Here is an 18473-nt window from a genome sequence, read left to right as displayed (position 1 = left end):
CTGCCTCATCCAAGATTCTGAACGGTATCTCCTTAAATGTTAAATCTTTGGCAAGCTCAAATTCTGACATATCAGTCCTCTTCTCGGGTGGTGAAATACACCTTCTGAGCTGTGATACGTGGAACAGGTTGTGTACTTCCGACAATTATGATGGCAATTCGAACTGAGAAGCACTGTGCCAACTCGTGTCATGACCGGGAACGGACCAATATATCTTGGTGCCAATTTGCGTCGGGTCTGAAATCTCTTAATTCCCTTCATGGGTGTGACTCAGAGATACACGTGTTCACCAGGTTCAAAACTGACTTGCCGATGTTTGGCATCATAAAAACTTTTCTATCGTGACTTAGCCAGTTGTAGTCTATCTCGAATTTCCTTGAATTGTTTCTTTACCTCTAATATCAGGTCAGTACCGAAGATACGGATGTCTCCGGTTTGAGACCAATTTAACGGAGTGCGGCACTTACGGCCGTACAAAGCTTCAAAAGATGACATTTTCAGACTAGTTTGAAAACTGTTGTTGTATGAGAATTCCGCATATGGCAGACAATCTTCCCATTTGGATCCATGGGCTAAGGCACATGCTCGAAGCATATCTTCAAGGATTTGATTTACCCGCTCGGTCTGACCGTCTGTCTGTGGATGATACGTGGTGCTATATTTGAGAGCGGTCCGCAAAGCTTGATGGAGTCGGGACCAGAATGCGGAGGTAAAGAATGAACCTCGGTCCGAAGTGATTGTTTTTGGCACTCCATGCAGACTGACAATCCGGAATACGTATAACTGTGCAAGTTGATCAACGCGAAAGGTGGTGCGGATGGGAATAAAGTGAGCCACTTTAGTCAGCGTGTCCACTATGACCCATATAGCATCATTGCCTCGGTGAGTCCTGGGTGGACCGGTGATAAAGTCCATGTAGACATCATCCCATTTCCATTGCGAGACGGGTAGAGGTTGGAGAAGTCCGACGGGTTTCTGGTGTTCCGCCTTTACTTTGTTGCAGATGTCACAACAAGCGACAAAATATGTGATGTCCCTTTTCATTCCATCCCACCAAAATATCTGTCGAAGGTCTTCGTATATTTTAGTGCCGCCTGGGTGTATCAAATATGAGGATTCGTGTGCGTCTGCCAAAATTTTCTTCCTCAAATCAGCTTGCTCAGGTACGCATATCCTTCCTCAGAACCTGAGTGTACCCAGTGTGTCCTTTGAGAAATCCTGAGTCTTGCCTTCGTCCAGACGTTTGAGATATCCTTGCAGAATCTTGTCGTCAGCCTGTGCCATGCGAATCTCCTCTTCTAGAGTAGGAGTTACTTCCAAAATATTCGCAAGACCGGCATTTACAATTACCAAGTTGAGCTGAGCGATCTCTTGCTGGAGTTCTAGAGGCAAAGATTCCAGCATGGCGTTTAAACTGGCAGACTTGCGACTGTGGCCATCAGCAACCACGTTGGATTTTCCCGAATGGTAATTTATTCTCGGATCATACTCCCTGACCAACTCGATCCATCTTCACTATCGAAGGTTTAAGTCTGGCTGGGTAAATATATATTTGAGACTCTTGTGGTCGGTAAATATTTGACATCTCTGTCCAATGAGGTAATGTCTCCAAATCTTTAGAGAGTGCACAACGATGGCCAGTTCCAAATCATGTGTAGGATAATTTCCTTCATGAGGTCATCGCGAGATGCGTAGCTACCACCTTATCGTCTTGCATAAGTGCGCACCCAATACCCTTTCTGGATGCGTCACAATACACATCAAAGCTGTGGTAAATGTTTGGGAGAGTCAGTACTGGTGTTGATGTCAATCTAGTTTTTAGCTCGTTAAAGCTCTGCTCGCCTTTGTCCATTCAAACTTCTTGTCTTTCTTGGATTTCTGTCATTGGCTTGGCAATTTTGGAGAATCCTTCGATAAACCAACGGTAGTATCCGGCTAATCTAAGAAAACTCCGGACTTCGGATACCGTCGTGGGTGCTGCCCAATCAAGCACATCTTTCACTTTGCTAGGATCCACTGTGATATCTTCTGCTGATAGAACATGCCCCAGGAATCTGACCTGTTTGAGCCAAAACTCACACTTGCTGAATTTTGCATACAGCTGACGGTCACGGAGTCTCTGTAAGACTGCTCAGAGGTGTTCCTTGTGTTCTTTGTCACCTTTAGAGTATATGAGAATATCATCGATGAAAACCACAACAAACTTATCCAAGAATTCCATGAACACCTTATTCATCATATGCATGAAAAAGGCGGGGGAATTTGTGAGACCGAAGGACATCACCGTATATTCATAGAGACTATAACGGGTAGTGAATGCGGTCTTAGGAATATCTTCCTTCTTGATCTTCAGTTGATGATATCCGGTCCTTATATCAATCTTGGAAAATACATTTGCACCACTGAGCTGATCGAACAAATCATCAATCCTTGGTAGCGGGTATTTGTTCTTGATGGTGACATCATTCAACTAACGGTAGTCCACGCACATTTTGAGACCACCGTCTTTCTTGTCTACAAATATTGCAGGTGATCCCCATGGTGACGAGCTTGGGCGGATATATCCTTTCTGCAGCATCCCATCCAACCGCTTCTTTAATTCCACGAGTTCGGAGGAAGGAATCCGATAATACATTTTGTACAATGGTGCAGTCCTAGGTACAAGATCAATTGCAAACTCAAGCTCTCTGTCTGGGGGCATTCTGGGTAAATCCTCAGGGAATACATCGGGAAATTTCACTAACCACAGGAATCAGATCCAATTCTTCGGCTACTGCAGTGAAGACCATCTCCGTTTTGGGAATGCCTTTGTGGGCATAAAATTTTATGGTTCGCCCTTCCTGATTTGTCAAGGTGACTTCTCGGGTCGCACAATTTATGCATACTTGATATTGAGTCAACCAGTTCATTCCCAAAATAACATCCAGCTTGGCAGACTCGATGACTACCAAAGTGGTTGGAAAACGGACTCCCTTGATATAAATTTCCAAATTTTTGCAGACCAGATGGTTTTTGATCACGGATCCCGGGGATTGAACCAGCATACTTTTTCCCAAAAGCGAGCAAGGAAATTTGTTTTGGGCAACGAAACTCCGAGGATTAAAAGAGTGGGAAGCCCAAGAGTCAAATAAAATTATTGTAGGTATGTTATTAACGAGAAACATACCAATGACGACTTCGGGGTTTTCCAGGGCTTCATCTGTGGAGAGGTTATGAACTTGCCCTTGGACAATCTTCTGGGTATGATATGGCCCCATGTGATTGACTTGCGGCCGAAACTGAGCATTTGACTTCTTGGGACACTGCCTGGCATAATGTCCGGTCAGGCCATAACTAAAGCAGGCATTGTTGCGCTGACGCTCCTCGTGCACTAGGCTGGTCACGACATTCTTGACTTGAGTAGTGGTCTTGTTCACACTCTGCTTCCAATTTGGTTTATACTCCACTTGAGTCTGTTGCCCGGTACGGGCCTTCTGTATGGGTTGTTTGTCCTTCTTCGGATCAAATTTACGCTTGTGGTCATTATTTGTGGGTCGGTTGTCTTGCATAGGCGTGTACTCTCTTTTTGCAATGAGGGCCTTGTTCACCAGAGACTGAAAATCTGGAAAGTCGAGCATACAGAGAGCACTCATGAGGTGTTGATTTAATCCTCCAAGGAACCTGTCGATCTTCCTTTCTTCCGTGGCCACATCACAGAGGGAATAACGGGCCAGATGGTTGAACTTGTGCAAATATTCACTTACTGACAGACTTCCTTGAGTGAGACCAAGAAATTCACGTTTCTTGACCTTCATGATACCAGCTGGAATATGATACTTGAGAAATTGGTCCTTGAAATTGGTCCACGTAATTTCTTCTCCCGCGGGCCATAGAGCTTTAACATTATCCCACCATATAGCAGCGGCTCCTTAAAGATAGTGGTAGCGAATGGAACCTTGTCAGCTTCGTCAGTGCGAGCAATCTCAAGTTTCTTCTCAATAGTTCGCAACCAATCATATCCTTCCAACGGGTCAAACACTTGACTGAAACTCGGAGGCTTAGTCCTTTGAAATCTGACAGCTTGGAGTGATGGCCATTTTGATTTCCATTCTGCCCAACCATAGCTTGCACACTTTTTAATAGCTCAATCAGATCATTGTTCCTTCTTTCCTCAAACATGCGCATAATTTGCTCAGTGGTGGGTGGATTTGGCAGTGGAGGCGGTGGTTGCGGATACGGCTCCGGGGAGTGTCCTGCCTGTCTTGTTGAGCGACGAACAGGAACATCCTCACAAGCCTGTGTGCTGCTGCCTCCCCGCGTCATCCTGCTGTTTATCTTTCCCAATAAGAGCAATCGTGATGAGAAACATCCAATCATGGGAAGAAAAGCCAACGACAAACCCAAAAAAGCAAATGAACAAACTGAGAAACACAGCGATCGAATAAAAAGTTCCAACATAACTGTACATAGACTCATACATGAAAGTTAGACATCATGACTGGTGCGACTACTCGCATACATGCATCATGGCTCATACAAACATCCGTACACCACATGACCACTTCCGATACTCAAACGCTCTAGGACTCTGTCCGTGCTGCCGGATCCTCTCCTGTGTCAGACCCAGATCCTGAACTAAGAACGCCAATCGAAACCTCTGGGTTAAAGGTAACGCGACGATGCTACCTTGAGGGCTCTCCCTCAGGGGTTGGTGCAGGATGAGAAGGGATCATGGGAGCTGCGGTGGTAGCAAGAAGAGATGCCCACTCAGCAGGAGCACTGTGTGGTTTCACAGTCGAGGTGCCCGAGCTACTCGGGGGAGTAACCGGAGAAATAGGCGAGCTAGATCTAGGCACAATATAAGGAGTAAATCCCATAGAAGGTGGACTAGGGTAGGATCTAGAGGCGGCCAAAGCAGAACAAGCACGATTCAGCTCTCGAGCCAACTCGTGAATTAGAAGATAACTAGTAGTGATATATCGAGAAAGGTGGCTAGTTTCACTATCATACGCCGGATCAACGAAATGAAAGCGAACACGGCCATCATCGTGTAGAGATGGGTAGAAACGAAAACCTGGGTGGTTCTGCATCCGAGCCTCAGCATAGCGTAACTCAACAAGAATCTCGAATGCAATATACTGGACGACCTGAGCTGTGGTGGATGCATAACCGCTCCGAGAGGAACGAGTGTAAGAACCCGCTGACAAACTAGCGCGCACAGTAACCACGGAGTGATACTCATACACGAAGTCGGATAGATGCTCCCAGTACACCCGATATGCTGGGTCGTCACCATGAGGGTACAGTCGACAACACATGCTACGAAGGAGACGTGGAGAAGTTTAGGGCATTAGTTGCAACTGACATGGATACAGCACCAGAGCCATCTACACTCACAACCATTAACCGGTTAGAAATAACAATAAGTCTAATGCATGCAATGCAGCATCCAGATGCAAATACTAATGGCACTCAATTAGCAAACTAACTAACGTTTACTTCGCGTGTCGGGGTCTAGTGTGTCCTACAGTCAACGCGACTCTGATACCAACCATTGTGGCACCCCAGCTTAGGGCGACCGGTTTACCTTGAATTGCCAACCCAGAGATCATGTCTTTTGGCAATACAAAACATCTTGGTACAGAAATCACTACTTTACTAAAACTAGCGGAAGCATAGTGTGACATTACATCAAGTAGCAAGGCCAAGCGGCACACTCGGTGCGGCTGAACAATACGTACATTATTTAGTGAACATAAAGGGGCCTCGAGCACGACATCTACACGGCAGCGGAACAACGACGTAGCGGGACTCCATAGCACAGGGACACCGATGTGGACACGGTCTAGACACGGCAGCACTCTAATCGAGTTAGACTTTCCTGAAATCTGGCATAACACGCCAGGTCAGTACATTGAACGTACTTGCAAGCTCACAGCAAATAGAACCATAATGACAAACACATGACATTTAATCAAGTTAAATGCAAACATCAACATGCTACTCATGCAGTGAAACCAAACTTGTGCATTGAGTCACTCAGACTCTCTCTTACCAACAGGTTGCCTCGCAACCAAACAGTGCTCACGACGGATCATGAATAGAACCATACTTGGTTCAACGGGTTACCTCATAACCAAACAGTGATCCCTCCCGGATCACAAGTGATACCACAACAGTTAGTCTCACTAACATCATTATGATTCAACCAGTGTAATGCAAATAACTTAGTGTGCAATATTTATTTAGGAAAGTTGATCCATGGTGTGACTTACTGATGAACTGGGCCCTTATCCGCGGGCGCCGCTATCGATAGATTAATACACTCTATAGAGGTAGCGCACTTTACCCACACCACGGAACCAATGGCCTCACACTCCCATTCGGGTGGACCAACGGCATTCCGACAGAACTCTCCCATTGCCATGATACTATTACGGCCACTCCGACCAACTCCCCACTGGGATTAGTCACGGGTGATCGAGCCTACCAAAGGCAAAACAACCACCGTCTTGGCAAATAAACAGCCCCAATAGGGGACAAGGTACCATAACAGCAACATGTCCACAAGGTTATGTCTGCTTACTGAGCCAGGGTAACGCACGCCCCTAACCTTCCCTCGTTGGAGGTACCGACAAAAGGCTTGACAACAGAATGACTAACGGCCTCCCATACTAAGGCAAATGTGGTTGCACTTGTCAGCCCGATTCAGTGGCACCATGACCCGACCAACTTTATGTTCAAGTTCAATTATCATCAGGTTTAACTTGAAAATAAAAATGCTCGAGTCACTATATGCCATGCATATGCAACCATATATCATGCATCATATATCACTAAGAAATAACAGACCAACTTTATTCAAAGGTCTACTTGCACAAACTCAACTTTAAACATTTCTGGTTCTTTCTTAATTGTTATTTATACTCATCACTTTAGTTGGCATTTATCAAATAAAACTCATTATGCATATAGGAAAAATTATACCGATGATCATATTATTTTAGCCATCAAAAACTTACTTAGTTCAACTACTCAAGCTATATCTCACTAGTTCAAGCATTCATTTCTGTTAACTAAGCATTTTGATCATGACAAACTAAATAACACAAGCATTATTTATTTTAATACTATATGCAATGAATATCATATAACTACAAGTAGAAAATCATGGATATTGCAAAGACACCATGACAATGTTGTTGTGACTTGCCTTAGTGCAGAGGAGCTTCACACTCCTCCTGGATGCCTTCAAGACAAGCTTCACCTTCTGAAAATAAATCAAATGACAAAAATAAAATATCAAGAACACTTCTGAAAATTACCAGAAATTATAGGCAGCAAAGAAAAATCCCATATTGGGTGTGCTGCTAGGATTTTCTAGTAAGAACGGAATGCAAAAAGAATCAACTCACTTGGAATTGTAGAATAAAAGTTACAGCTAGTCAAAGTTCTGGTCAAATTGGAACTAAATTTGAATTAAAAGAAAAACCAGAGGGGATGACGTCAGAGGCATAAACCGTCTGGGCGCCACCCCTCATACCGCTTCGGCCGCGGCCTGAGTGGCTGACAGCGGCCCCAGCGGTCAGGCCGGAGGGGGAGGGGAGAGAAGCAGAGTCGGGCGGTGCGGCGACGGCGCTTTCTCCGGCGAGGAGTGCCCGGCGATGATATCTAGGAGGATAGGGTTGTAGAGGAGATCTAGGCGCACCTGCCCGTACCCGTAGCATGGCAAGGAGTGGTCGGACAGGGTCGGAACGGAGGTCTCCAGCGGCGACAGCGGGCGGAGCTCGTCGGAGATGGTGGTTCCGACGAAGCAGGGCCAGTCCAGCAGCTCCAACGGCACCAACACGCACCAGTAGACCACCACAAACATGCCGGAGTGGTCAGTGGAGCTCGAGCGGCTCTGGAGAGGGAAGGGGCAGAGGACGGGGATCGTTAGCAAGATCGGGTCGGGGACGAACGTTGTCACCGCGTGAACTTTGGCATCAGGCTGAGCTAAGCCCAAACACCATGTCTGGCAGGTAGTCCTTAGTGATTTTGGTTGTTTTGCACGGTTGGATGGGTCACAGGTGAACTGTGGGAGTGGCTTTCTTCCTGGCATGTTTCTGGACAGAAACTTGTGAGCTTCACTCAGAAAAATTTAGTGAGAACTAAAGGCTATGCTTTGGGGTTTAGAAATCTCTTAGGAGGGTAATCAAGGTCAGAAAAGATCAGCCCCAAAAGATCAAGCAAAAAAATACTTGTTGTGCAAAGTGATCATTCTGTCCAGAACAGAAATGATTTTCTGTAGCAAAAATATTCCAAAAAGTTATGCATTATTTTTCCTCAGGAAGGTGCCCTAGGGTTCAAAGAATATTTGTGAATTTATTCAGGATTTTTGGAGCAACAAATCTAGGGGTTGCTTTGGATCATACTTCTCTGAAGTGATTTTCAGGGACGAAAATGAAATTTTATCTTTTACAAAATATATACCTTGGGCATTTGTTTGAGTTTTTCTGACAAGGAGAGGTGAGTTAGAGGTGGATCGGTCACTTGGATGAAAATCAAGGGTAGGCCCAAGTGTTCAAGTCCATTTGAAATGATTCAAAACTCCAAATCCAAAGCAAATGCAAATGTAAGTCCGGAAAAAGAGAGAAGGCAAATCCATGCTGTCACAAACCTTCCCCACTTAAGATGAATCTCGTCCTCGAGATTTGGTTGCTTGGGAAAACAATTCTGGGTAGGTTGTCCTTAAAAATTCCTCTCTTTCCAGGTTGCTTCTTCTTCGGTGTGATGCTCCCACTCGACCTTGTAAAATTTGATCGCTTTGCTGCATGCAACCCTTTCTGCCTCATCCAAGATTCTGAACGGTATCTCCTTATAAGTTAAATCTTTGGCAAGCTCAAATTCTTACATATCGATCCTCTTCCCGGGTGGTGAAATACACCTTCTCAGCTGTGATACGTGGAACATGTTGTGTACTTCGGACAATTATGGTGGCAATTCCAACTGATAAGCACTGTGCCAACTTGTGTCATGACCGGGAACGTGCCAATATATCTTGGTGACAATTTGCCTCGGGTCTAAAATCTCTTGACTCCCTTCATGGGTGTGACTCAGAGATACTCGTGTTCACCAGGTTCAAAACTGACTTGCCAATGTTTGGCATCATAATAACTTTTCTGTTGTGACTTAGCTAGTTGTAGTCTATCTCGAATTTCCTTGACTTGTTTCTCTGCCTCTAATATCAGATCAGTACCGAAGATACGGATGTCTCTGGTTTGAGACCAATTTAATGGAGTGCGGTACTTACAGCCGTACAAAGTTTCAAAAGGTGACATTTTCAGACTAGTTTGAAAACTGTTGTTGTATGAGAATTCCGCATATGGCAAACAATCTTCCCATTTGGGTCCATGGGCTAAGGCACAAGCTCGAAGCATATCTTCAAGGATTTGATTTACCCGCTCGGTCTGACCATCTGTGTAACATCCCAAATTTCCAATTTGGAATGTTGTACATTAGATCATCATTGCATATAATATTTTATTGCATTTTTGGTTGATCCTAGAAATTCTACGCAACTCAAGGACCCATGGAGAGAGTTGGGGATTTCGTTATTTCCATATTTGAGTTTTCTCAAATTTTGAAAAGAGGATCATGTGGTTTTAATTATTTTTCTTTCCTAATATTTCTAAAATAAAAATATATGAGAGGAGATAATACGACTTCTCCAAAATAAATGAAATATTAGAGGAAAAATATTAAAAATCAAATAAACATTTTTATTTGGATTTTATTGCAATTTTATTTGAATAAGAAAAATTGCACGTTTTCAAAATTGCATTTTTAGGCCAAGAAAATGTTCATCTTGTTCTAAATATTTTATTTAGACGGTGAAAATTTGTTTTGGCATTTTTCAGATTTTTATTTTATTTTCTAGAATTTGTTTACTTTTGGTGGAATTTATTTAAAAAAATGTTCGCGAGCCCGACTGGGCCAGCGGCCCAGCCGAGCCGGGCCGGCCTCGTCAGTGCCCTGCCTCGCCCCGACTGACTCCGACCGGGAGTCCAGCCGGCGCACGCCGCCGCCGTCGCGTCCGAGGAGGACTCCTCCTCCTCGACCCCCTCCTCAAGATGCCGACCGCCTCTCCTCCTTAAATACCGCCGCCCCCGCCGCCTCAGCACCATCCCGCCACCCGACGCCACCGCCGCCACGCCGCCATGCCTCGTCACCGCACCTCGCCGCCGCCCCACCGCCACCTCGCCGCCGCCCCGGAGCCCCGCGCCACAGCAGGACCCCGCCGGAGCCGCCCTCGCCTTGCTGGAGCCTCGTCGGAGGTAGAAAACGCCGCCGCCGTCGATTCCGGTTTTTTTAAAACCACCCGGTTTTTTAGAAACCTAGGTTTATTTTTTTTAGATTAGATCGGTTCAGTTTTCTCGGTTTACCTAGATAGTGGACGTTCGTCCGTACGTGCATTTTAACGAACGGTGTTCACCCATTAGCCGCAGATAGCGAACGTTCGTTCGTTAGCCTGTTCGTCAGTTTTTCTTTTTCCAGGGTTTTTCCGCGATTATTTTCGATCGCGATTTCTGCCCTGATTGTCGTTTTAGTTTATCTTTTCGCTCGTTTATCGGAATCAGGCGATTCAAGCGCCTAGATCTTCATCTCGAAGCCCTCTTTCTGTTTAATCAACTTGAACAAGATTTTGCTACTGCAAAATTTGACTTTAGTCCAGATTAGTAAACGGATCTTGTTTCATTCGCAGTTTGAGTTTCGTTGCTTCGTCTGAAGTCGGAGATAGAGCATATCTTCATGTATTCCCACTTCGAGGAGTTAAGCGTTTTGGAGTCAAGGGAAAGCTAGAACCACGATTTGTGGGACCATACAGAGTGTTGGAACACATGGGAGAAGTTTCCTACATGTTGGAACTACCATAAGGTTTGTGAGGAGTTCGGATGTGTTTCACGTTTCCCAGTTGAAGAAGTGCCTAGTAGAGATGGCTGACATCCCTTTGACAGAAACAATGCCACTAGAAGCGATTCAGCTGGATAGTGATCTGACCTATGAAGAGAAGCCAGTTAAGATTCTCGAGTTTTCCAGCCGAGTTACTCGCAGTAAATTCATCAAGTTTTGCAAATTTAAGTGGAGCTACCATACCGAGGAGGAAGCCACCTGGGAGCGAGAAGAAGACCTTCGCAAGGACCACCCACACCTTTTTGCTGACCAACCCGAATCTCGAGGGCGAGATTCATCTTAAGGGGGTAGGTTTGTAACATCCTAAATTTTCAATTTGGATGTTATACATAAATCATTCCTATGCATTCATATTTTATTGAATTTTGATATTTATTTGATTGTGATCCAAGAAAATCTTAAGCAACTCAAGAACACAAGAAGAGAGTTGGAGGTTTCATATAAATTTCATTTTTGAATTTATTCAAATTTGAAAAGTGGATCAATTTGATTTCAACAAATTCTTTCCAATTATTTCAAAAGAATAAAAATAGAGAGAAGATAAAAGGACTTCTTCCAAATAGAGCATAAATGTTGGAAAAGAAATTTGGAAGTCAAATTATTTTATTTGAGTTTTATCCGCAATTTTAATCGGTTGCATTTTATTTAAAGTAGGGAAAATATGCATTTTTAAAAATTGCATTTAGTCCAGAAAAATGTTCACATTGTCCCAAATATTAGGAGGCGATGGTGAAAATTGTTTCTGGAATTTTTTAGAAATTTATTTTATTTTATTCAGATTTTCTCTTCGCGGTGTCTGTTTAAAAAAATGCGCGCACGCCGAAACTGGGTTGACCCAGCCAAAGCCAGGCCTCGGCCCAGCTCGCGCCAACCGCCATCGTCGCCTTCTCGGGACAGAAGTCCCGAGCGAAGCCACCGCCGCCGCCGGCAGAGTCCGTGTCGGACTTCGCTTGTGTCGCCCCCGCCCTAAGTCACCCCCTCTTATAAGTCGTGCCCGCCACCCCCTCTCTTCCCCAACTTGCAAGTGATACGTGTCCAACGTATCTGCTTTTACAAAAACTTTTGCCATTGTTTTGAACTCTAACTTGCATAATTTGAATGAAACTAACCCGAACTGACGTTGTTTTCAGCAGAACTGCCATGATGTTGTTTATTGTGCCGAAAACATAAGTTCTCTGAATGACCTGAAAATCCACGGAGATAAGTTTTGGAAAATATAAAAAATACTGGCGAAGGAATCAAGTCCAGGGGGCCCACACCCTGTCCACGAGGGTGGGGGGCGCCCTCCCCTGGGCACGCCCCCTATCTCGTGGGCCCCCTGACACTCCACCGACCTCAACTCCAACTCCATATATTCCGTTTCGCGGACGAAAAAATCAGAGAGAAAGTTTCATCACGTTTTACGATACGGAGCCGCCGCCAAGCCCTAATATCTCTTGGGAGGGCTGATCTGGAGTCCGTTCGGGGCTCCGGAGAGGGGGATTCGTCTCCGTCGTCATCATCAACCATCCTCCATCACCAATTTCATGATGCTCACCGCCGTGCGTGAGTAATTCCATCGTAGGCTTGCTGGACGGTGATGGGTTGGATGAGATTTACCATGTAATCAAGTTAGTTTTGTTAGGGTTTGATGCTAGTATCCACTATGTTCTGAGATTGATGTTGCTATGACTTTGCTATGCTTAATGCTTGTCACTACGGCCCGAGTTCCATGATTTCAGATCTGAACCTATTATGTTTTCATGAATATATGTGAGTTCTTGATTCTATCTTGCAAGTCTATAGTCACCTATTATGTGTTATGATCCGACAACCCCGAAGTGACAATAATCGGGATACTTCTCGGTGATGACCATAGTTTGAGGAGTTCATGTATTCACTATGTGCTAATGCTTTGTTCCGGTACTCTATTAAAAGGAGGCCTTAATATCCCTTAGTTTCCACTAGGACCCCGCTGCCACGGAGGGTAGGACAAAAGATGTCATGCAAGTTCATTTCCATAAGCACGTATGACTATGTTCAGAATACATGCCTACATTACATTGATGAACTGGAGCTAGTTCTGTGTCACCCTATGTTATAGGTATTACATGAGGAATCGCATCCGACATAATTATCATCACTGATCCAATGCCTATGAGCTTTTCTCATATTGTGCTTTGCTTATTTACTTTTCCGTTGCTACTGTTACATCTACTACAAAACTATTATCTTTTCTTTTGCCACTGTTACCTTTGCTATCATACTATTTTGCTACTAAATACTTCGCTGCAGATACTAAGTTATCCAGGTGTTGTTGAATTGACAACTCAACTGCTAATACTTAAGCATATTCTTTGGCTCCCCTTGTGTCGAATCAATAAATTTGGGTTGAATACTCTACCATTGAAAGCTGTTGCGATCCCCTACACTTGTGGGTTATCAACACTAATTCCTGGCGCTGTTGCCAAGGAGCATAGCTCTATTCTTTGAGTCACTTGGGATTTATATGTGTTGATCACTACGAGGAACTTGAAAGACGAAAGAACCAAGATTTTGCCCTCAACTACGAGGGGAGGTAAGGAACTGCCATCTAGCTTTGCACTAGATTCTCCTTCTGTTATTAGTAAGCTTGCGACACCTAAACCTGCTACTGCTATGAATTCTGATATGTCGCATGTTATTGATGATGCCACTTCTGCTATGCATGATACTTATGATGAAACTACTTCTATGCATGATACACTACTAGGAAAAGGGCTATAGATGAAATGGATACTAATGGCGCACCTGACATGTGGTGCGCCACTACTATATAGCAGTGGCGCACCATGTGCAGGTGCGCCATTAGTGTGGAAGACACTAATGGCGCACCAGGCACATGGTGCGCCACTAGTAACAAAATTTTATTTTTATTTTTCCAAACATACTAATGGCGCATCCAGGCACAGTGCGCCATTACTAGTGCTAACTAGTAATGGCGCACCAGCCACACAGTGGGCCACTATTGTAGTTTTTTGTTTATTTTTTTTTCTCAAAACTACTAATGGCGCACCATGGCGTAGTGCGCCATTACTAGTTTAAACTAGTAATGGCGCACTATGCCATGGTGCGCCATTAGTATATATATATGTTATTATTATTTTTGCAAAACTACTAATGGCGCACCACCAGCAGGTGCTCCATTAGTAACTAGGGTTACTAATGGCGCATTTGCAGGTGGTGTGCCATTAGGAACCTGGGACCAACAAGATATTTTGGACAGCCACACCTACCCACTCACTTTCCCCACTTCATTCTCTCCACCTCCTCCTCCAAGCTTGTCTCGGCTGCCTCCTCCTCCTCACCTCATTTCCACCATAGATTCATCCAAATTAAGTGGTTAAATTACCTTTTTTTGATAGGTAAGTAAGGGGGGAAGCTATCTTTATGTTGTTCTCCCTCCAACAATGTGCACATGCACTTTTTATGGCCTAGCTAGATCTGTGTATGTTCGTGGTGTTGCATATGTTTGTGGTGTTGCATATATGTTTCTGTTTGCAGCTACCGGTATTTGAAATGCGATAGTTGCCAATATTTTGCCGGAATGTTGATTCATTTCCATTTCGGCGAGAATTTTGGCACTATGCATTCTTTTTGGTCCTATTTTTAGGGAAAGTCATGCCAAAAAATTTCTTGGTTCTAAAATATTGTTTTGCTCTACCCCGCAGGAGACCATGGTCCGCACGATGACCGAAGGCATTGTGAATAGGTTTTTGAGCTCCACGAAGGTCGAGATGCTTCAAAAGAACAAGACAGAGATAAGATGTTTTTGTCGAAGATGCAAGCTGAAGAGCCTTATTGCGGATCCAGATTCCGGGCAGGTGCGGGACCACATGCTCTTGCGTGGTTTCATGGATGGCTATCGGTGGCAAGGTGATGAAGATGACTACAAAGTCGTCCATGGGGGCCAGGCAAGAAATGAGGAAGGGCAGCAAGACAACCACCGCAGCTTGGGCGGGCGAGAAGACGAAGAATCTCCAGGACATGATCACGACGGTGATGCTGTACACAGTCATCATGTAGAAGATGCAGTACATGATGATGAGGAAGATGCCGGAGCAGACGAAGGGCATGATCATGAAGATGAAGATGCCGGCGGAGCAGACGACGATGGACCATCGATGGGCTGGGTGTAGGATCCTCATATTCAAGAGCTACTTCTCAAGCAGACGGATAACGCAAGAGCTGCCGCCCGAGAGAAAACCAAGCTGGATCAACTGGAGATAGACGCGTTTACTCCATTGTATGAAGGATGCAGGCCCGAGGATACCCGCCTGAAAGTAACGCTCATGGCTCTGGAGATGAAGGTAAAACACAAAATGACCGATGCATGCTTCAACGAGAACATGTCATTCTGGCACGAACGTCTTCCCAAGGGGAACAAGTGCCCGACCAGTTTCGAGGAGGCGAAGAAAATCGTGTGTCCTCTGGATTTACCGCACATGAAATACCATGTGTGCATGAACAATTGCATCATTTATCGGGACGAGCACGCGGAGTCTACCATATGTCCGGTGTGCGGCGTCACTCGATACAAGAAGAGGAAGAAAGCTCCTTGAAAAGTGGTGTGGTACTTTCTGATCACTCTTCGTCTGCAGCGGTATTTTGCAGACACTAAGGTAGCAAAACTCCTATGTTGGCACGCGGATAGGGAGGAGAAGAAGTGAGAAGAGGACGCAAATGATCCGGAGATAAATAAAAAAGACAAGATGCTTAGTCACCCTAAGGATGGGAGCCAAGCGTTGAACTACGAACACCCAGAATTTGGGAAGGATCCAAGGACCATCGTGCTGGGCCGAGCACCGATGGAGTCAATCCGTTTGGCAGCCAGAGAAGCACACATAGCACCTGGCCTGTGTTTGTGTGGATGTACAACCTTCCCCCCTGGTTGTGCATGAAGAGGAAGTACATTCACATGAGTATGCTAATTGAAGGGCCAAAACAACCAGGGAACGACATCAATCTGTATCTGGGGCTGCTGAAAGAGGAGCTAGACACGTTGTGGAAAATGCCAGCCAATACGTAGGACGCCACAGAGAAAGAATATTTCCCTATGAGAGCCGCACCGCTCACGACGGTGCACGACTATCTCGGTTGCGGATATCTCGCGGGGCAGGTGGTCCACGGATTTTCTGGATGCGTCAGGTGCATGGATGACACAACATATCGCCAGCAAGATAGAGATCCCGGGTCTTTGAAAACCGTGTTCATGGGACATCGAAGGTGGCTTCGCGATGATGACCGATGGAGCAAACGCAAGGATCTGTTCGATGGTGAAACCGAACCCTGAAGACGCCCGCGTACGAGGAGCGGCGAGGAAATAGACCAGCTGTTGAAAAATTGGAAAGCTTGCCCACTGCCGGGAAAGAAGCAAAAGGCGCCAGAGCCAGGCAAGAAGCGAAAGGCGCCAGAGCCGCTGCTGAAGGTATGGAAAACGAGGTCTGTTTTTTGGGACTTGACATACTGGAAGATCCACTGTGTGCCTCACAGCCTTGATGTCATGCATATCACGAAGAACGTGTGCGAGAGTCTGCTTGGTACCCTGCTCAACATGCCAGAGAGGACCAAAGATGGGCCGAAAGCAAGGGCAGACTTGAAATCAATGAGCATTAGGGAGGAGCTTCACGCTAATGATGATGATGATGATGAGGAGGAGGAGGCGAAGCAGGACACGGAAAGTCGTCACAAAGGCAAAAAGGCCAAGAAGACCGGAAATGACTACCCTCCCGCGTGCTTCACTCTATGTCAGGAGGAGATCAATCAGTTTTCACCTGCCTCGTAGGGGTAAAACTTCCTTACAGTTACGCGGGGACGATAAGAAGATACCTAGACACAACGAAGCAGAAGTTCAGCGGGATGAAGTCTCATGACTGTCACGTGCTGATGACGCAGATACTTCCAGTTGCAATCTGTGGGATCATGGACGCGCACGTCCGTGAAATGCTATTTGGCCTATGCAACTTTTTCGATGTCATCTCTCGGAAGTCGGTTGGCGTGAGGCAACTCAGAAGGCTACAGGAAGAGATTGTGGTGATACTATGCGAGCTTGAGATGTACTTCCCGCCCGCATTCTTCGACGTTATGGTGCATCTGCTGGTCCATATCATGGAGGATATCATCCAACTCGGGGCGACGTTCCTGCACAGGATGATGCCATTCGAAAGGATGAATGGTGTCATCAAAGGATACGTTCGCAACATGTCACGTCCAGAGGGAAGCATAGCCAGGGGCTTTCTGACCGAAGAGTGCATCTCCTACTGCACGAATTATCTAGGCATTGAGAACCCCGTTGGTCTGCCCATCAGCAGGCACCTCGACAGGCTCGCTGGATGGGGTCACCGTGAGGTTCGCCGTGAAATGCATGTCAACTTCGAGGGTCGACTCGCCGACTTTGAAAGAGCAAACCTAGTCGCGCTACAACACATAGACGTGGTCGATCCTTGGGTGGTAGAGCACAAAACCTTTATTGAGAAGACGTACAATGACCGAGGCCAACAGAGGATGGGCGGAGATATAATCAAAGAGCACAACTCATGTTTCACGCGTTGGTTCAAGCAGAAGCTTCTGTCGTACCCTTTACATGAGGATTCTTCCGCGGAAGAACAACTCATATTCGCCTTGTCACAGGGCGCCGAGCACAACCTGATGACTTATGAGGCGTACGATATCAACGGCTACACATTGTACACCGAGTGAAAGGACATGAAGAGTGATACTTATCAGAACTCCGCGGTAATGATGGAATCCTACACCGGTAATGACAAGGACAGATACTATGGAAGGATCGAGGAGATCTGGGAGCTGAGCTACGCTGGAGAGAAGGTCCCAATGTTCCGTGTCAGATGGGCCAAGAGCGTCATAAAAGAAGACCGGTATTTCACCACCATGGTTATACGCGAAGCCAAATCCAAGACCGCGTGCGCAAACGTCACCGCGAAAAATGAGCCATGGGTATTGGCTTCCCAAGTGGACCAATGCTTCTTCATTACCGACCCACCAAAGCCCAGTCGTGTTGTCATGAGGAGAGGCAAAAGGAAGATCATCGGAATGGATGGAGTCGCCAATGAGCAAGACTTCAACAAGTACGGCGACCCGAAGATGGAACATGACGACGACAATGAAGTATCAGCATACACCACAAGAAGAAGCAGGACCACCCTACCTAAAGGACGTCCGTTCAAGAGAAGAACTCCATTTACGAAAAATAAGGGCAAGAAGATTGTGAACAGATAGCTAGCTAAGATCGATTGTATTTAAATTGTAGCCTTCATTTCTCGATTGTATTTCATGGGCACTTTTTGAACTCATGAATGTTTTTAAATTTCATGGACACTCGATCTCGATCCCCCTCCATCTCGATCGCTATCCCATCTCGCCAGATCCGGTCCCCCTCGCCGCCGAGCATGCCCCGCACCCTCTTCCCCGCTCCAGCGGCCGCCGCCGCCGACCCCCGCACCCTCCCCCACTCCACCGCCTCCGATGATCCACCGCACCCTCCCCCGCTCCACCGCCGCCGAGCA

This window comes from Triticum dicoccoides, chromosome 1B (assembly GCF_002162155.2).
Source record: "Triticum dicoccoides isolate Atlit2015 ecotype Zavitan chromosome 1B, WEW_v2.0, whole genome shotgun sequence".
In the NCBI taxonomy this organism is placed as follows: domain Eukaryota; kingdom Viridiplantae; phylum Streptophyta; class Magnoliopsida; order Poales; family Poaceae; genus Triticum; species Triticum dicoccoides.
This window is presented reverse-complemented; position numbering follows the sequence as displayed.